The sequence below is a fragment of the Protopterus annectens genome, chromosome 10.part0 (genome assembly GCF_019279795.1).
Source record: "Protopterus annectens isolate FY-2018-M chromosome 10.part0, PAN1.0, whole genome shotgun sequence".
NCBI lineage: Eukaryota > Metazoa > Chordata > Ceratodontiformes > Protopteridae > Protopterus > Protopterus annectens.
Window position 1 is genome coordinate 1334705543 of NC_056744.1, and position 19292 is coordinate 1334724834.

Consider the following 19292-nt stretch of genomic DNA (forward strand, 5'->3'; position numbering starts at 1 on the left):
CTTCATATCTTCATAGGTTCATGCTAGGCTATCCGCCCTAGGGCATTTATAAGCCTAGCCAGAGTGTGTGTGGCTTTCGCCACCCCTTGCTATGTGAATATTATGGCCATTTATGATTTACTTTACTGTGCCTCTGTCTGGACATGACACAGTGAAGACCCCCAGTGTACATCTACAATCATCCATCCACTTGGCAAGATTCCTGTTGAAGAGAGTCAGTGAGGGGCTCTGCCTAACATGGAGTGGGATTCCATTCTAGAGTGTAGGGAGCCTCTGGGTTATGTATCTGTCCCTCCAGCACATCCTATTTCATTATGTGTTGAGGTTGACATCTCTCACTCTCACAGCTCCGATGGATTTGGGTTTTCTGGGGTGGAGCATGTCCATTACTCCTGTGTTGGACATGGCCTTGTACAACAGGCATACAACGCCTCTGAGTAGGCAGTATGTGACTGCATACAGCTGGGGTGTCTACAGCCAGGCAGCATATGGCATATATTTGAGACCCTTTATCCTCTTGGTGAGGTACCTTTGAGATCTTTCTAACTACTGCAGGTGTTGGGTAAGGTACATCCCAAATGAGGCATTGTACTAGATTATGGGTCTGATAAGAGAACAGTATAGGGGCACAATGACGTCTGTTGACGTAGATATGAATCCTTTCATGATATGGTGTCCAATATAGACAGTCTTCCTAGCCACGTTGGCAATGTGAGTGTCACATGACAGGTTACTGTCCACTTGTGTCCCTAGGTCCCTGATTACTCCTTCCATACATAATGAATTACCACCTATGTGGTAACTTGTGAGTACCTTGTTTGGTATTTGGTGAGACATTCATACTGTCCAGTGTCTTCAGGATGGCTGAGTAGGGTTCCTGTGTGTGAGAGTGTGGTCTGTAGCATGCTACAGACTGTACAGCAGTTTTGCCTATGGTTAATTGCACAAGGGTGGTCTCCGATGCTTCGTGCATTGTCAGTTACCTGGACGTGTGGGTGTCTGTGCTGCATATGGATACTCCCCCTCCTTTTATGTTTTGGTCCAGGTTTTGGGGCCATAACGCATGATATGAGGTATAACCTGGTAGTGCTGGTGTGCTGTCAGGAGCCTTGCTGCAGGTTTATGTCACTGCATGGACATCGATGTTCTCCATACTGGGGAGGGCCTCGGGAGCATGCATGTTGAGGTTTACATGTCTGGCATTGGGCAGCATTACCCTTATGTTTCTTTCCACTTATGTTTTCTAGGGTGGTGGGTTAGCCTTTTCAGCCTTGCCTATGAAAGGCACTATGGAGGTGGCAAGAACCTTATCCAATATCCAGATGCCCAGGGGTAACAGGTGCAAGCCATCTCTGGCACAGTAGTGTGGCTTGTCAAGCATGACATCCAGAGCAGACAGACATTGGATCCCCTTGGAATGATACCAGTAATTGTGCCACTTGTTAAAGATGATCATTCTGTGTTTGTACTGTGGCAATATTCTTGGTGAGGGTAGGATGCTACACACGGTCAGTGTCATACCGGCCTGGACTACATAATCGGAGAGCTAATCTATGTCTCTTTTCATGTAGTCCGGGGAGGTACATCTCAGGTCATTCATGCCAGCATGGACAATGACTGCATCATATTTCTACTTGCTTTGGGGTGAGCTGCGTACTTGTGTTATGTGGCGTATTGTAGAAGCCTACAGGCAGCTTACTGTACCCTTTCCCTTGTTCAGTCTGGTGAGCGGGACAGCAGTGTGTCTGACTATGGAGTCACCTATTACAACTGTTTCAGGCATGTTGTTTCTCCGTCTGGCCTGTGACTGTTTGGCACCCCAGCTTTGTGTACTATGTGTTGCATGTCCTATGTTTGGAGATAGTGGTTGCTTGGGTGTCTGCTTTGGAGGCCTCTGTTGATGTGGTGTGTTTGTAATTAGAGCCTCCGTTTATGTCTTTGGTTTGCAGTTGTGATAGGTCTATGTGAGACTGGGTTTGTGGTGTGTGTGGTTACCTTCTCCTCCTGATTAGTTTTGACAGTACTGAGTTGAGAGAGCTCAGCCTCCGATTTGGATACATGGTTGCATCTCTCACATATATTTGTATTTCTTGGGGGGAGGAGAGGGTTGTCTGTGTACATGGGGCAGGTGTAACATTGCCTCAAGATTCACAGTTTCAACTTGTTGTAGCTGGCCTTAGTGGATTGTATGAGTGGACATATTTTATTGCCATACTACTGATCAGAGATTACTTCCCTTTTTATGTTTGCTCTATCATGTAGTAGCTTCCTCATTCATTCTCTTGCATGGTTTGGTAATGGCTGGAGTCCACCATGCCAGATGCCTGCGTGTATGGCATTGTGTCTTTGTTTTATTTGGGATTGCATAATCCATGCATTCCTGGCAGTGTTCATGGAATGCCTGTATAACAGGTTCTGAGGTGTGGCCCATATTTTGCACCTGCACAGGGCCTTTAATGGATTCCACATCAGTTTGGAGGAGTGCAACTTTTGCTTTACAGATGTTTTTCACTGTGGTTTTCTGGCCAGGGACTGTGGTCAGGATGTGTATATCCGGTGTGATTACTCTATGGTCTGGTCTTACCAGTGAGGGATACACTTCTCATCTTGCCATCCAGTACCCATGTTGCTGATTATCACATCCAGTATGCTTACCCCTCTTGTGGGAGTGGTACGTTGTTCCTGGGCATTTTGGTTTATGGATTCTAGGAACTCTTGTCCTAGAGTGTTGGAGCTAGAATAATGCTCCCAGTCTATGTTTGGGTATTTTTCAGTCACCCAATATAATGTGATTTGGAGGGCTTGATATATTCATGTATTCCAACATAGGCCAAGATCAGTTCCTGGTGTTAGGATGGTAGTCTGTAGCAGGCTATAAACTGGGAGGCAGTTTTAGCCACTGTTACTTGACCATGGCTAGTCCATGCTGCTTCTTGCTGTAGTACCAACATGGGGGTGTGGTTATCCTTGACAATTATTGCTAGTCACCCTCCTTTTGTAGCTTGTTCCATGTTGTTGAGGCTGTACAGCACAGTATGAGGTGTAACCTGGTAGTGTTAGGGTGCTGTTGTGAGCCTTGACCCAGTTTTCTGTTACAGGACAGATATCAACATTCTCCATACTGTGGGACTTTAGACTGCATGCATCTTGCTGTTTAGACTTCTGGCATTGGGTTTCATTACATCTAGGTTCTTATCCCCTGTGATACCTATGGAGGTGGGTTTGTGTTTTGAGCCTTAACTATTCAAGGCACGCTGTGGGTAACAACAGCCTTTGCCAGTATCCATAAGGCCAGGACTGATAGGTGCACACCACCCCTAGCAGGTGGAGCATCATGTCATGCTCAGCATGTCATCCCAGGCTGGCACACATTGGAACCCCTTTGACTAACAGCAATAATTCAGCCAATTATTGCAATTGATCATCTCATCGTCATATTGTGGCATAATGCTTGGTGAGGTAGGATGTTAGTCAGGGTCATCAAATTTGCATATACTACATGGTGTTACATTGCTTAACACATGGAATTCATGCCTTAGGTGGTGCTGCAGGGCTGCCTCTGTCAGATGCACATACTACACTCCCTGTACATGTTTGAGAGCAGGTTATGTCATTTTAGGCATCCCTGTTATTATATGAGTGAGTCAGAGAGGGGTATCATTCTCAGGGTTCCTACTGAGCCAGTGTATGTGCTATGCGTTGCCTCTTTGCCAAGGCCAGGGAATACTTGGCATGCCTCCTTTTGCCTACTGGGGCAGGCTCAGGTTGTTCCTCCTCCAAGTCACGCTCTGCCTGTGATGGCCTTGGCAATGGTGGGGGGCTGTTTGGCCCGGCCCTATGCTGGTCCTCCTGAAGCTGTTTTCGCAAGATCATATTATGTAGCATAGCACATACCATGACAATTTGAGTACATGTAGTTGGTGAGTACTGCAAGGCTCCACCAGATGTGTCCAGACACCGGAACAGTGACTTGAGCAGCCCAAACACATGCTCTATTACATTACGTGTTTGTGCGTGTGCCTCATTATGGCGTTCCTGTTCAGGTGTGTGTGCATTTCTGATGGGTGTCATCAGCCACGGCTCCAGTGCATAACCTGCATCCCCCACTAGGTGTCCATGTGGGATGTCCCCATTGGCAAATGTCTGGTACATCTGCGTCAAATGCCAGATATGGGAATCATGGTAGCTCCCAGGGCAGTCAGCACACACATTCATTATTATGCCCTGGGCATCACACATGACCTGGCAGTTGATGGAGGGGAAGCCCTTGCGGTTTATGTAGGCCCTACCCCGCTCACCGGCTGGTGCTTTGATGCGTATGTGCGTGCAGTCTATTGCACCCACTACCTCAGGGTATTCCGCTATTTACTGGAAGAGAAGCATATTGCTGGCCAATACCTCACGGGCATTGGGGAAATATACATGATCACCGACATTTGCTGACATGGCATCCAGGAACTGGTGCAGTACCCTGGAGGCTGATGCCTGTGATATCCCCATCATATCACCAGTTGGTCTCTGAAAGGTACCTATTGCTAGTATTCTTAGGCCAACACATACCTTGGTTTCCACTGGGATGGGTTCCCCTCTGTTGGTTCTGTGTGTGAGGCGTGGCCTGCACAGCTCGACAATTTGCTGCAGGAGGTCTCTGTCCACTCTATAGCTCTCCATTATCTCCAGCTCATGTAACCCGTGGTAGGTGACCCTGGGCCTGTACACTCTTCTCTGTCTCCTCACTGTGGGTTGTCTGGCACCATTTGCATTGTCACCACCCTCAGCAAGTCGCCTATGTCTCCTTATGACAGCTATGGCAGCCCCTAGCATTTCTGCTCTGAGTTCAGCTTTTTCAGTTTTCACTTCTAATAGCTTACTCCTGTCTAGCAGTGTCTCTGGAGAGAAACATCCTGCACTGCTGTTTGCAGAGTTTTAAGTGCTTGGCTGGGCTACTATTCTGCCTGTGTAATTGCCTGCTTCTAATTGTTTTCACCTGCTAGCTCCAGCAGTTTTCCCTGCTAGCTTCATACTAATTCCATTGCTTCCTGTTTCCTTTCTGTTTCCTCAGGGGGGAGCAACGCGCATACCAGCAGAAACATGCTCACAGTGGCTTACACGCGCACTCCCATGCTTACATGGTTTAGAATCTTTTTCGGGTTAAAACGCGCGCACACCAGCGCAAACAGTCTTACAAGTCTGCCAACAGGCTCCTACATGCTCAGTCTGCCTTACACGTGCGCACACTGCCCTACTCGCGCCTCATGGCACGCACACATGCGCATGCACCCCCAGGAAGAAACTTTGGTGTAAGCAACAGTGTGCACCTTCCATTTCTTGACTTTCCCATGCTTATTTTGTGGCACTCCTCTTTCCGTGATATGTGTCTGACATCTGTCATGTAACACTGACCTCCAATGAACTACATTTCTTTCTGCCATTCCCCCCTGTGATGTCACCTATCTCCTACTCTGTTCCTCCCCCTTATGTAACTCTTACACTACTCAGAATGTGCTCATTTGCTATGTGACAGTGGGATTCAGTATCCTAACACTCATTTACATCAGATTGCCTACTAATGCTTAGTTACATGTCTTAGACTCAGCTTCCCCCCTTAGCAACCACTAAACGGTGGCCATGTTGTTTTTGGTCTGCTGGTCCCTGCATTGTAAATCCATGTATTGCGTAAAACCCACATTTGTGGGTTTATAACCTTCATTTTTATGTTTTATATAGTGCAGCCTGTTTGCATGGGGCTGCGCTGCGTTTAAACATCGGCGATCGCCGAAAAAAAATATTTATTTCTCATATTTGCATCAGGGTACCTTGCCAATGGCCACATATTTGGCCATTGGCATGCTGCCTGACACATATGCACCCTTTATTTGGAGCTGACATGGCTCCATTGTGTTATTTGCAGAAACGTACTCAGTTGTCAACTGAGTACATTTTTGCAGCTAAAACGGCTCTTACACGGGCTGGTTTGGGCTTCGTGGATCGCTAATCTACCTCATTTGCATGCCTTTTGGCTGCATGTGAGGTGATTAGCATATCCACGCCCAGTCCATGTAAGAGACGTTTTAGCTGGTCTCTTACATAGAATTTCGGGCTGTTCCTGGATCTTGAGGGCTGCATGGAGTCTTACACTACTCTTAGACTCCGTGCAAGCCTTCGTGAATCCTGCCCGTAGTCTAAATGAAATTTCATGCATCAGCTCCTTCTTGAGATTACAGACAGAAAGTGAAACAACACATACAAGTAAAAGAATAAACACAACTAACATATACAATCCTACTCCAGTATCCATGCAAAAAAGCAGAAAACTTCTAATACTTGAATACCAAATAAGTATACCCTCCCTTATGTTATAATAACTGCCCCATTTAAATTAAAGATGCATTACATATTGCACATTGCCTAGGTTGTCTGTCTAATCCTGCACTTGATAAGGATAATATAAATAAATATTGCACTTGGAATTTGTGTGGTATATATTATACAGCAGACTAAATGTATCTGTGAAAGAAAAAAAAGAACTGACAATGTCCAGTTCTCTAAGACTTATGCCCAAGTTCAAAGTCTGACCAGTGTCAGTTAGAAACTGTTGTTCGATCTGGAAGTTCTGCAGCAGAATCAGTGATATTTTCTACCCAATGTTAGATGCTTACACAATCCATGTGCTGGTTGTGTTGTATCTTGTATTATTTTGGTGGCCCCTCTGATGCTTCTTGCAGACTAAAGTTCTTCTATCAATGGAAGACTGGTATCTGTTACCTTCTTTATGAGCCTCACCACTCTCTGTAGTGCGTTGCTTTCTGTATCTGTACAACTTCCAAACCACACTTTGAAGTTGCTGATGAGGATACTCTCTCTATAGCACCTCTATAGAAGGTGGATAGGATATAAGGTGGAACTTAGCTTTTTTCAGACTTCTCAAAAATGGACGTACTGGTGCACTTTCTTGACCAATCAGTTGGTGTTTCTCGACCACAAGAGATCTTCTGATATGGGTACACCTAGAAATTTTGTCCACTTAACCCTCTCTATACTGTCACCATTGATCATAAGTGCTGGATGTTTTTTTTTCTTTTTCCTGAAGCTGATGATAATCTCTTTGGTCTTGCATATGTTCAGGTCAAGGTTGTTCCCCTCACACCAACTGATCAGAGGTGCCCCCTCCTCTCTGTATGCTCTTTCATCCTCCTTTGTGATGATGGCATCAACACCAAACTTGATGACATGGTTGCACGTGTGCTTTGCATTGCAGTCGTGGGAAAGGATAGTGAATAACAATGAACTGAGAGCACATCCCTATGGAGCTCCAGCATTAATCTTGATTCAATTTGATGTGTTCTTACCCAAACTCTCTGTGGCCTCTCAATCAGAAAGTCCAGGATCCAGTTACATAGATGTTTAATGACTCCTATAAATTCCAGTTTTTCTATAAGCTGCATTGGTACCACCATATTAAATGCTGAGCTGAAATCTATGAACAGCATCCTCACATAGTTGTCATTGCCCTCTAGGTGTTCAAGACAGCTGTGCAGTGCTAATGATATGGCATCAGCCTTGGATCTGTTGGCTCTATAAGCAAACTGCAGAAGGTCAAAATCAGGAGGTAGGCCAAATGACAAATGCTTTTTGATCAGACGCTAGAAACATTTAATGACAGTGGATATCAGAATGACTGATAAGTAATCATTAAGGCTGCAGGGGGAGGTTTTCTTAGGGAATGGAATGATGTTTGTTTCCTTGTAGCATTAGGTACTTTTGCCACAGCAAGAGAGGTATGTGTTTGTATATATATATATATATATATATATATATATATATATATATATATATATATATATATGGGTCCCTATGAGTTGATCGACAACTCAAAACAGCGACAGTGACTTCACCGACAAGTCACATCGCCGACATCGCAAAACACGGACGTTTACCGAGTAACGGATGTAAATCCGGTACTCATGCCTACCATGGTTGCATGACACTGCCACACTTAACAAACCATGGTAGGCATGAGTAGCGAATTTGCATCCGTTACTCGGTAAACATCCGTGTTTTGCGATGTCGGCGTTGTGACTTGTCGGTGAAGTCACTGTCGTTGTTTTGAGTTGTCGATCAACTCATAGGGACCCATATATATATATATATATATATATATATATATATATATATATATATATATATATATATATATATATATACATTTAAAGATTAGAAGGATTGTCAGATGAACAGTGATAGCAGGCCATACACAATACAGTAGCATAACCCACCGATACAACTTCATGCATCGCTTATGTTCCATGTGTTTTTTATAGGAAAAGAAACACTAACCTGAATGTCATGGTCCACAGTTCTGGACTAGATGCCACCTTCTTACATGTGCAGCTGTATTTCATGCACAAGCCTGCCACATGGGGCCCCTTGTTGCTGCTGCTGCTGCTGGCTAGCCATTATTAGTCATAGCAGGCCTGCAGCTGGGAGCTTCAGTGATAGCATGGGTCTTTTCATTACCAGACAGGTGCATGATCATGTTGTGCAAAATGTAACAGGCAGTAAACATCCTGCACATAGTAGCTGGGCATACTGAAGGGCACTTCCAAACCATCCAAGCAGCTAAAACAGCTCTTCAGTAGGCCAAAGACATCTTGATGACAGTACATGTCTGGGAGAGGGTCATTCTATAGGTTTCTTCCTTAGCTCCACTTGAATTTCTCACTGGTTTTATGAGTTATGACTGCAGTAGATATCCAGTATCACCTAAAAGACAAATAGGAGACACAGAGAGAAAGAGAGATCGAGAGAGAGAAAGGTGATGTGGGGAAAAAAATTGATTTTGTATTCAGCAATACATTTTACGATGAATAACTACTTAAATATAATAGAAAAAAGAAAAATAAATAACTCACCAACAAGATGACCGCTAGGTGTCTTACCATGCAGGAAGAGGGGGCAAAGGTGAGCTACTGTTCCAGGTATGAGAATTGTGTGCACTGCCAGGATGCTGGGCAGAGATGTTGGTGATGCACCCACATGCAAGATGCACTGTCTGGCAAATGATGTAATGGTAGCCCTTACTATTGTGGTTTTGCTCCTACCATGGGCCAGAGGTGCACCTAAATGTTAACATGCTTGCAGTCCATCTCACCAAGCACCTAGGGAAATGTGCCATCCAATGAAAAGCAACCATAGTCCTGGCTGAAGTCTGTGGTGACAATAGAAAATGGATTTACTGATCCACATGTGCTAAGAGCACATCCAGGAACTGCCGGAGTATTCTAGAGGCAGACGCATATGAGAAACTCAATGTGTACCCAGTCTGTCACTGGAAGGTCCATGTGGCAATTATAGAGAAGGCCATACATACATTTGTATTCAGAGGGATGGGAAATCCATACACTCCTTCAGTGCCCCTATTAGAGTCATACAGTTCACCAGAACTCTTATAATGTCCCTGTCCTCTCTGAACCTAAAGAGTATCTCAATTATTATCAAAGTTATAGTGAGTTATTCTTTGTCTATATTTTTACCTTCCTGGCTGAAGAGTACTGCTGAACACAAGCAAATTTTTGACTCAGCCAAGACAAGCAGCTCACATCTAGAAATAGCAAGGCTAGCAGAAAGTGACAGCATCTTCATGGGCTGCAAAGTAGATAGGATTGGTGAGACTACTCTTTATATAATGTATCTGTGGACAGTGCAAAAAGGCAGGAAAATTTCTACTATGAATCACTTAATTACATCATTCCTCACATCTCATTATGAGTTCATTTGCTTATGCTCATTGATGGACAGCATGGACAGCCTTAACACTATCCATGAATATTAATTATACTTTCACTAACTGAGCAACTGAAGAACTACACTTTTAACATATTACTAGTTGCAGTGTCAAAATACAAAATAATACTGAATGTCAATGTTCTGTGTCTTCTTCTGGTCTCACAAGAAACATCAAACATTCTACGTTAAATGCTTGGGAAGATAGCAAAGGGACAAATTGGTGAAATTAGTGTTTTTTTAAGGAAGCATCTCCCTTGCAGACCCATTTTGTAGCTCTAGTCCCACCTCTTCATCTTAATATAATTAATATAATTATCAGTAATGATAATGCTGTTATTACAAGTCACTGATTTTGCCCTTTCCTTGGTGAATTCAAAGGAAAACAACAGTTTTAGATAAACTGAGGTGCACCCTTTTTAAGAAATAATTGCTGCAGTCCGACCACCTTCTTTACAGAAATTTTATTTTTTTTCTGTTACTGAACCATGGTAACAATGTATGTATCATTATGTAGCTTATCATATCTTCCTGTAAAATAGTTTATGAAAACAGAGCTGCAAGACATGCCACTGTAACAGATTTACAGAGTTGTATTAAAGGAGAGCTTAGAAAAGGCACTACAAGTGGGCTCTAGAAGACTTTGTGAGATTGTAAGGTCAGACTGATAGTATATTTACGATTTCTGAAATTGGAAGAGGAAATTGAAGAAAATATTCTCTACATAAGTAACTTCTTTGCACATAACTCAGGCTATAAAATAAAAATATTGAGCTACATTCTAATGAATACAGTGATTAAAAATCTAAGTATGGTACCATATAAACTGTCTGCAACACGAGCATCACCATCATTGAATGCACGTTGGTGAACAGGACCATTTGGGAGACCATTTATGCCCATTTTCTTGCTGGATAAGGATAAGATTCAATTAAATCAGCTTTCCCTTACTCAAAGAAATTGCCCTTTCTCTGTCTTCCATGCATTCGCTGGATTCTTGAGTCTTTCTACAGTCCTGGATTTTACAAATATTTCACTACAGGATATTTCAAATGTCCACCATCCTAACTGGAAAGAACGTACACAATTCCTTTCACAAAACTACACAGTTTATATTTTTAATTTTTTTTTTCTCAGACTCTTATGTTCCTTTTTGGAAAAATGGTATGTATAGGGACTTATCGTGGTTAGGGGTCACCACAGTGGAACAACGGTCCACAGAATGATTGGCAGTGGAGTTTTATGGTGTCATGTTGCAGCCTGCTGCCCAACCTTCCACAGAAGGCACACCTAGGGCCAATTTAGAGTGTCCAATCCACCTACAGCATGTTTTAAGGATGTGGGAGGAAACTGGAGCACCTGGAGGAAACCCATGTGACCACAGGGAAGACATGCAGACTTGGCAGAGAAGGCACTCCAGCTGAGAATTGAACCAGAGAACCTCTTGCTGTGAGGTGGCATTGCTAACTGCTGCACCACTGCGGCCGCCCCTATGTATAAGGACATTATCAATTACTTTAAAGAATATATGTTTTTAGCATTATAATTTATCTGATTGTACATGAGGCTTACTATCTTTCCTGCTAGTTTTTTTCCACTGAATTTAATATTGTACCTGTCCTGCATACCTTCTTTTCCATTACCCTTTTCCACCTACTCCATGCCCTCTTGAATGCCTACTTGGTTTTCCTGTCTACCGTCCACTTCAGTAGTCCACTGGCTGTGAGGACAACTCTTTCTATTAAAATGTTTGGTAGCCATTCTCTAAAATGTGCTTCCCATACCCCCTTAATGTCCTTTTTGAAAAGGATGAACACTTAACATCTACTCAACATACTCTTGTACATTTAAATTATGTCACACTGTCGCCTGTCTGGTCTCTACTGAGAAGAGCTACAACTCTTCAAGTCTCCAGTCTGTTATTCCACTACATCCCACAAAGTCTTCTAGTGGCTTTTCTCTGGATTCCTTTCAGTAGCCTGCTGCCTTCTCCTGAAATGGCCTTCAGAACTGTATTCAGTGATCTCAGTATGTCTTGCCCAGGGCATACTAGAGCTGCATTATCATCATGTTTTTCCATCTGTAATCTATCCTTATGAGGAACGGTGCCACTTGTCCCTCTTTAAACATAACAATCCATACCAGGGTAGTGACATTCTGTGGAAATAAAAGAAAAATGGCAAATCTCCTGAGAATTCAGGACAGAAGTATTTCCTAAGTCTCCTTTAATACTTGCATGAAACAATATCAAAAACACCTCAACGTAATATCAAACAACACAAACAGCTCAAAGTCTATAAATGTGATCTTTTATTTTGGCAACAAATGAAAGTCCAGACCTTTGCAATGGCTGCAGTATGACTTGTTCAACAACATTATGTTCCTATACATAATGTCCTAATTTGGGCATCTGAAAAATGTAGCAACTCTATAAATAATGGAATACTGCAGCACTCATTTTGCTGTTTCCATTGCTCCTTGACTATGTCACTGGTGGTCATATCCATGGGGGATGAACACTTGAAAGTTCTCTTCCTCACCGTACTGCCATAAGTTTTACTTTCTACTGCTGCAAATGTATAGTAAGGCTCCACTGAAATAAGTACAGCTGTCTTCAATCAGGAACTAACATCTATATACCCACTTGTTCTAACTTTTCAAAACCATACTTAGATTCTATCCCATCTCCCACTATTCCATCTCACTTTGTATTGTTTGTGAAGATGATAATCCTGCTCTTTTACCTTCTGACACATATGAAGAAAAACACATGAGGGTTCTGAACCCAAGAATAACCTCACTTGTACTTCTCTGTTCATTTTCTTTACCCAGGACACTGGCCTGTCAGTCAAGCCCATTGTGTTCTACCCCTCAACAGTGCAATAATTCATTTCATTGGTCTTGGTCTTACCCTGACCCCCCCCCACACACACACACACACACACACACACACACACACACACACACACACACACACACACACACACACATACACACAAACGTACACACCTTTCAGATTTCTTGCCAGCAGCCTGTGGTAGGCAAAGTCAAAGATCTTGTATAAGCCAGGCAGATAACACCTAATGGAATTTGCCATAACATTCTACTATAAAACTGGATTAGATCTGACTGAGAGCTTATTCTGGTCATAAACTTGGTGGGGATTGTTGTTATCTAGAAAAGTGAACATTTTTCCACCAGCATTGTCTCTGTGAACTTTTAATCTAGTGCAGTTATGTTAATAAGTATACAGCTTCCTGGATTTTCCCCAGCTTCAATCTTTGTGCAAAGGTAACACTGTTTCTGTCTTCTACACTAAATAGCAGTCAAGCGAAGATCTCTTTCAGAGGCTTGCCAGCACACTTATTTCAATGAAGATTCCAGGAGGTAATCATATATAGTATCTGTAAGTGTACTCCTCATGGGCAATCATTTCCCTGTTAAACTCTTTCCTCTGTAGCTCGACAGAAGTGCAGTGCTAGTATCACTATGCTTTTGACATTCTTTTCAGAACTGACCCCCATTTCTTTCTATCATGAAGACTGAAACAAAATATTCATTCAGTACCACTACTTCTCCCCGTCTTCTATAATGTCTTATATCTTTATTCAACCTGTGAGGTTTTCTCTCTGTTCTTACTTTCTGCTATATACATAAAAAAACATTGCTTTACCCTTACTGGTGCATTTTATGAACCCTTTTATTTTGAACCTTTTCCGCCCTTTGACTTGCCTACTTGTACAGTTCCTCCTCCAGTTCTCCATTATGTGTGTACTTCCAGCTCTTATAGCCTTATCTTTTGCCGTAATTACCAGTATCACACATTCCTCAAATCCTTCCTCAAACACATAACTGTTCTTTCCTAAAATACATTATTGTACTGTACTTCAGTATAGCTTTTTGGTTAACTTATAATGGTCTAAAATATTAATAAAGAATAATATGGGGCCTTTTACTTTGGCAAACCCACTTTGGATATGAAACTTAACTTAGGAACCACAGTTTTATCAATTTTGCCAGAATAGAAGAATCTGGACATTAAAATTTGTAATCATTTTAAATTTAGATCACATGTCCAAGTATTAAAACCAAAACTCTTACAGTTGTAGCATTAATTTTAAGAACTTTGTTTCAAGGACTACAGAATTATTAAACAATTATTTATTATATATTTTCGCCCTAATATACATTCATAGACAAGTACTAGGCTAGCTGCTCTTGTGAGCTATTTTAAGGCTGGCCAGTTTCCCTTTTTGTACTTGAAATAACCCATCCCATTTGGGTATAGATTGACCTTATCCATTCCATAGTTGAAAATTATATATTACCCTTAATAAGAATAACTGGGATCATACTATAGATAATTTGAGGGTACCATGCATGGGATAAAGCATTTAGGAGCTGCCTCTCTCTCTATTAGTAGTGCACGGGACAATCCTGGACCAAATTTTCTTTTTTCCATTCAGAGTACTAAGTCGGGCTTGAAAATGGATGGGGATGAACTTTGCTTTATGTGGATGGGGAATCTATTTCACAGCAGTGGTATCCTCTACCAAATATTTCTGTCCCTGTAAACTATTCTGTTGATGTTGCAGAAGAGGTTTAGATCCCTAGTCCAAGTATGTCTGATGCCATTTGACTTGCTGATATGCAGCAACTCTATCACAAATGGGTCACAGGATGTCTTATATGCCATACATAGGTCACCTCTTAGCATTCTGTAGGATATCAAATATAGTGACAGGGCTTTGAGTCAGTTCATGTAGGACATGTTTAGGCTTTGTATCCTTTTAGTAAGTTTCTCTGTGGGTGCATCAGTTATTGTACATGTCTGGACAGATACTTGCTAAAGGTGGCTTTATATTCAATAATTGGCCTAATGAGTGCTGAATAAAGGGGGACAATGACATCCCTAGATCTAGACATAATCCCTGTGTCAACCTAAGCAATACAGAAGGATTTTTTTTACAGCAATAAACACATATTTGTCAAAAGTTAGGTCAGTGTCTACAAGTTCCCAAATCCCGAACAAATGGCTCAGTACTTAGGGGACTATTGTCAATGTGATATTTCCTTGGGGTAGAAGACTTCCCAAAGGATACAATAATTAATTTTTTGGCATTTAATTTCAGACCATGATTTGGACACCCGTTATTTATTTGAGATAAGCCTTCCTGCAAGATGGCTAAGTCATTTGGGGATTCAATTACTGCTTCTAGCTTACAGTCATCTAAAAAGTTAATCAGCCAGAGTGCTTTGGTATTGACTTTTACTTCAGAAAAGTAGATGCCAAACAGGAAAGGTCCCAGCATAGAAACCTGGAGGACTCCACGGGTGATTGGACTCTTTTTGGAGGTAACTTACCCAGTTTTGATTATCTGCATCCTATCAGAGAGCAAGTCAGCAATCCAGTGGATTACATCGGGGTTTATTCCCAGTTTATTTAGCTTTTCTATTATGCCTGAGTGGGGAATTGTGTGAAAAGCTTTAAAAAGGTCAAGGTAGGCAGTGTGCATTTCTTTTTGCCTTCATCAGTTGATAGGGTGACATTTTCAAAAACATCTACTAGTTTGAATAAGATGACTTGCCCTTGATGAATCCAAACTGAGACAGACTGAGTGATTAGAGGTTCCCTACCTCTTGATGATTAATACCATTGTGACATCCAAAGACATGCATCTGGAGCATTTCTCCCCGGGCCTCCACTGAAAACAGGCTCTGTGGAACCTAGTTGGACATTCCCGGTCAACAAATGTTAAATAAAAAATAAAAAATAAAAACATCCCTGCTCTGGGCCAGTAAGCAAGGAGCCTCAGTCCCCACTACTGACACTGGTGAGGGACATTAACTTGGAACAAAAAATAGATACACACAGTATTTCCAGATGCAGCTGTCTGCACCAAGCACAATTTCCCCTAAGAGCACACAGGAAGCATAATCCTGTCCTGGGGCTGGGTTTTCCTCTCTCTCATCAGCTTCCAAATAAGAGTTCCCATTGCTACAGCTGTAGAATTGTGTCCTCAGATGAGTGTTCCAAGCCAAGTCCTCCACCACCCTCTCTGTGAAGCCAGTGTTCTGTGTCTATGCTCCAAGTAGACACACACACACACACACACACACACACACACACACACACACACACACACACACACACACACACACACACACACTCACTTACAAACCCCCCCCCCCCCCCACACACACACACACACACACACACACACACACACACACACACACACACACAACTGGGAAAGGCTGGCACAGCTTTACCAATTATGCCCCCTATACTGAGGCTATATGGTAGATGCTGCCACCACAACACTCCCAAGCCAGCTACTCTACGGATCTTACAAAGGTACCCAGTTATACTGAGTAAAATAAATACTATTACAAATGCTAGTGTTTGACCAATGCAGCAAGGCTTTCAGGACAGTGTCACAAAATAAATGTAAGTATTCTCAAAGGTCAAAATATTCTCTAAAACACCAGCCACATTGAAAAGTTTAAATATATTGCATTATAAATAATAAAAGAACATGAAAATACTAAATATCTATTTACAATAAACACTAGAGTTTCAAATACAGGAAACATTAAAAATAATACAGATGAAAAGATTCACACAGATACAGAAAAAAATAATACTTAACTAATCTCACAATATTTTCCTGACTGATCTAAATAATTACTGTTTCCTAGTTACTTAATAAGGCAAGCCAAGATGATGTGTGAGTAGTCTTGTCAGTTCCAAAACAGAGTGCCCTGAAACATCTGTCTCATCTAGTATTAAAGCATAATTTCAATGTTGGCTTATAGAATGGTATCACACATATCTCATCATCTGACTTCTGGTTCCCAAACTACCCCTTTACTAGCAGCTGAACTAGAATCTAGCACATATGTGATATAATACACACACAGCTTTGATAAGATGTGTTATAGCATCTGAAAGGTATAAAGCCATTTCAGAAACTTCCACCTTTCCAGGACAGCAATTAGTTCACCCTAAGGTGATACAGTTGGATTCCCAATCCTGTTTTTCACAGAAATGTTGACTCTGGCTGCAATCAGAACTGTAAGATACAATATTTAAGGCCTAAACCAAGTAATTTAATTTCAGACTATTTTTCAAAGTTAGCTGGACTGAAATGAACCTCCTTGCTTCCAGTATCCTCTGTTACAATATATTAATTTCAACAGTCACAATACAGACTGACATACATGTGTATTTCTTTTCCATGCAGCAGGACCCACTGTTAGTACATTTTTAACACACAAAGCTTTACAAATACATTTTCAACACAATCACCTGTACAAATCAGTTTGATATACAAATGACATATGATTCTTTACAAAACTCCAGCTAGGTATGCTGGCATATGTTACACATGCACTTCCTTAATTTCTCTGGCAGAGCTGTACTAACTCACATGATCACATTCATGATATGTCTTTCCATGGCTTTGCATATGATGCTGGTAAGACCTATGGGTCTGTGATTGCCTAGGTATGTGGAAGGTCCTGCCTTATGCAGGGGAATGAATGCAACTGTACTTCATTTGCTTGGTACAAAACGTGTATGGAGGCTGAAATTGAACAGTGTTATTAGCAGTGTGGCTTAATCATGCTTGGTGCTATTTAAGATGCATCCAGGGATGTTGTCAGGACCCAACAATGCAGTACGTTTAGCATTTTTAGGACTTCGTGTGGTGTGACAGTGGGAAGTGGGTCAGTTTTAGGTTTATCCTGAAGGGCAGACAAAGAGGAGAGAAGGCAAAATTTCAAACTAAATTTATTGGGCAGAAGGCTTACGTTATCTGTTTCCTTGTTCAGCCTGGTAACAGGTACATCTGTATGTCTTACAATGGAGTCACCTATAACAATAATGTTTGGCATATTCTTGAATATAATATAATGTTTTGTGCATGAACAAAATGGGATTTATTACTTTAGGAAGGAATACAGTGGAAGTTTACAAAGAGTTTCTGGGTTGAAAATTCTTCCATATCAAGCTAGATTGGAAGTCTTAGGTGTTTTTTTGATAAGTTATAGGTTTATATGAGGAAAGTTGTGTCTAGCTTATCTGGCATTAAGGAATAAGGACTTACAATTATTACAAAACATTGAGCTTACTGATTCTATTCAAATTATTAGCGGGTATAATTATACATGTAAAACTGGAAGATGTAGAGCTCTTGCTAGAGCAGAGTCACATTGTATGGTATGTATATGGAATAAACTCCCTCCTTTGATTAGATGGACTTAATTATGGTGAACAGTCTTAGTCATGCCCTACTCCTTGTCTCTGCCAAAGCATGGGGTATGCCAGTCTGATCCTGGCAGATTATGGTCCCTGCACACACACACACACACACACACACACACACACACACACACACACACACACACACACACACACACACACACACACCACACACACACACACACACACACACACACACACACACACACACACATATATATATATATATATATATATATATATATATATATATATATATATATATATATATATATATATAAACATTTTTCCACTATAGTTACTCTTTATTCTGTCATCTAGTCATTCATAATATTGTCTTAATGTACCTGAAAACTAATGCACTGCTCCAGTCTATCTGCTTTCCCCCTCCTGTACTTCATTGACCATGGAGCTTGCCCTAGGTTTTCACCCTATGCACTTCCTTATCCATATGCATGGCTCCATTCTAGCTGCTTCCTCCTTCCTGTACTGTAATGACCATGGAGTTTGTCCTAGGTTTTCATCCTATGCACTTACTTCTCCATATGCACTCTTCCAGTCTATCTGCTTTCTCTGTCCTGTACCTTAATGACCATGGAGCTTACCCTCGGTTTTCAACTTATGCAGTTCCTTCTCCATATGCTCTGTTCCAGTCTATCTACTTTTTCCCTCCTACACCTTAATGAGCATGGAGCTTCTCCTGGGTTGTCACCCTGTACACATCTTTCTCCATATGCACTGTTCCAGTCTATTTGTTTTCTCCATCTTGTATCTTAATGACCATGGAGCTTATGCTAGGTTTTCACCCTATGCACTTTCTTCTCCATATGCACTGCTCCAGTCTATCTGCTTTCTCCCTCCTGTACCTTAATGACCATGGAGCTTACCCTAGGTTTTCAGCCTATGCACTTACTTCTCCATATGCTCTGTTACAGTCTATCTGCTTTCTCCCTCCTGCACCTTAATGACCATGGAGCTTACCCTGGGTTTTCACCCTATGCAGTTATTTCTCCATATGCAATGTTCCTGTCTATCTGCTTTCTCCATCCTGTATCCTAATGACCATGGAGTTTGCCCTAGGTTTTCACCCTATGCACTTCCTTATCCATTATGTGGATACTGTACCTTCTTCTCTTTGACTTTGTAGTTGATGTCTTCCTTTTTTCTAGATGGCTATTTTGCATCCATCCCTTCTTAGACAGCCTATACACAGATGCCTCTATTTCCCAACAGCTATTGTTAC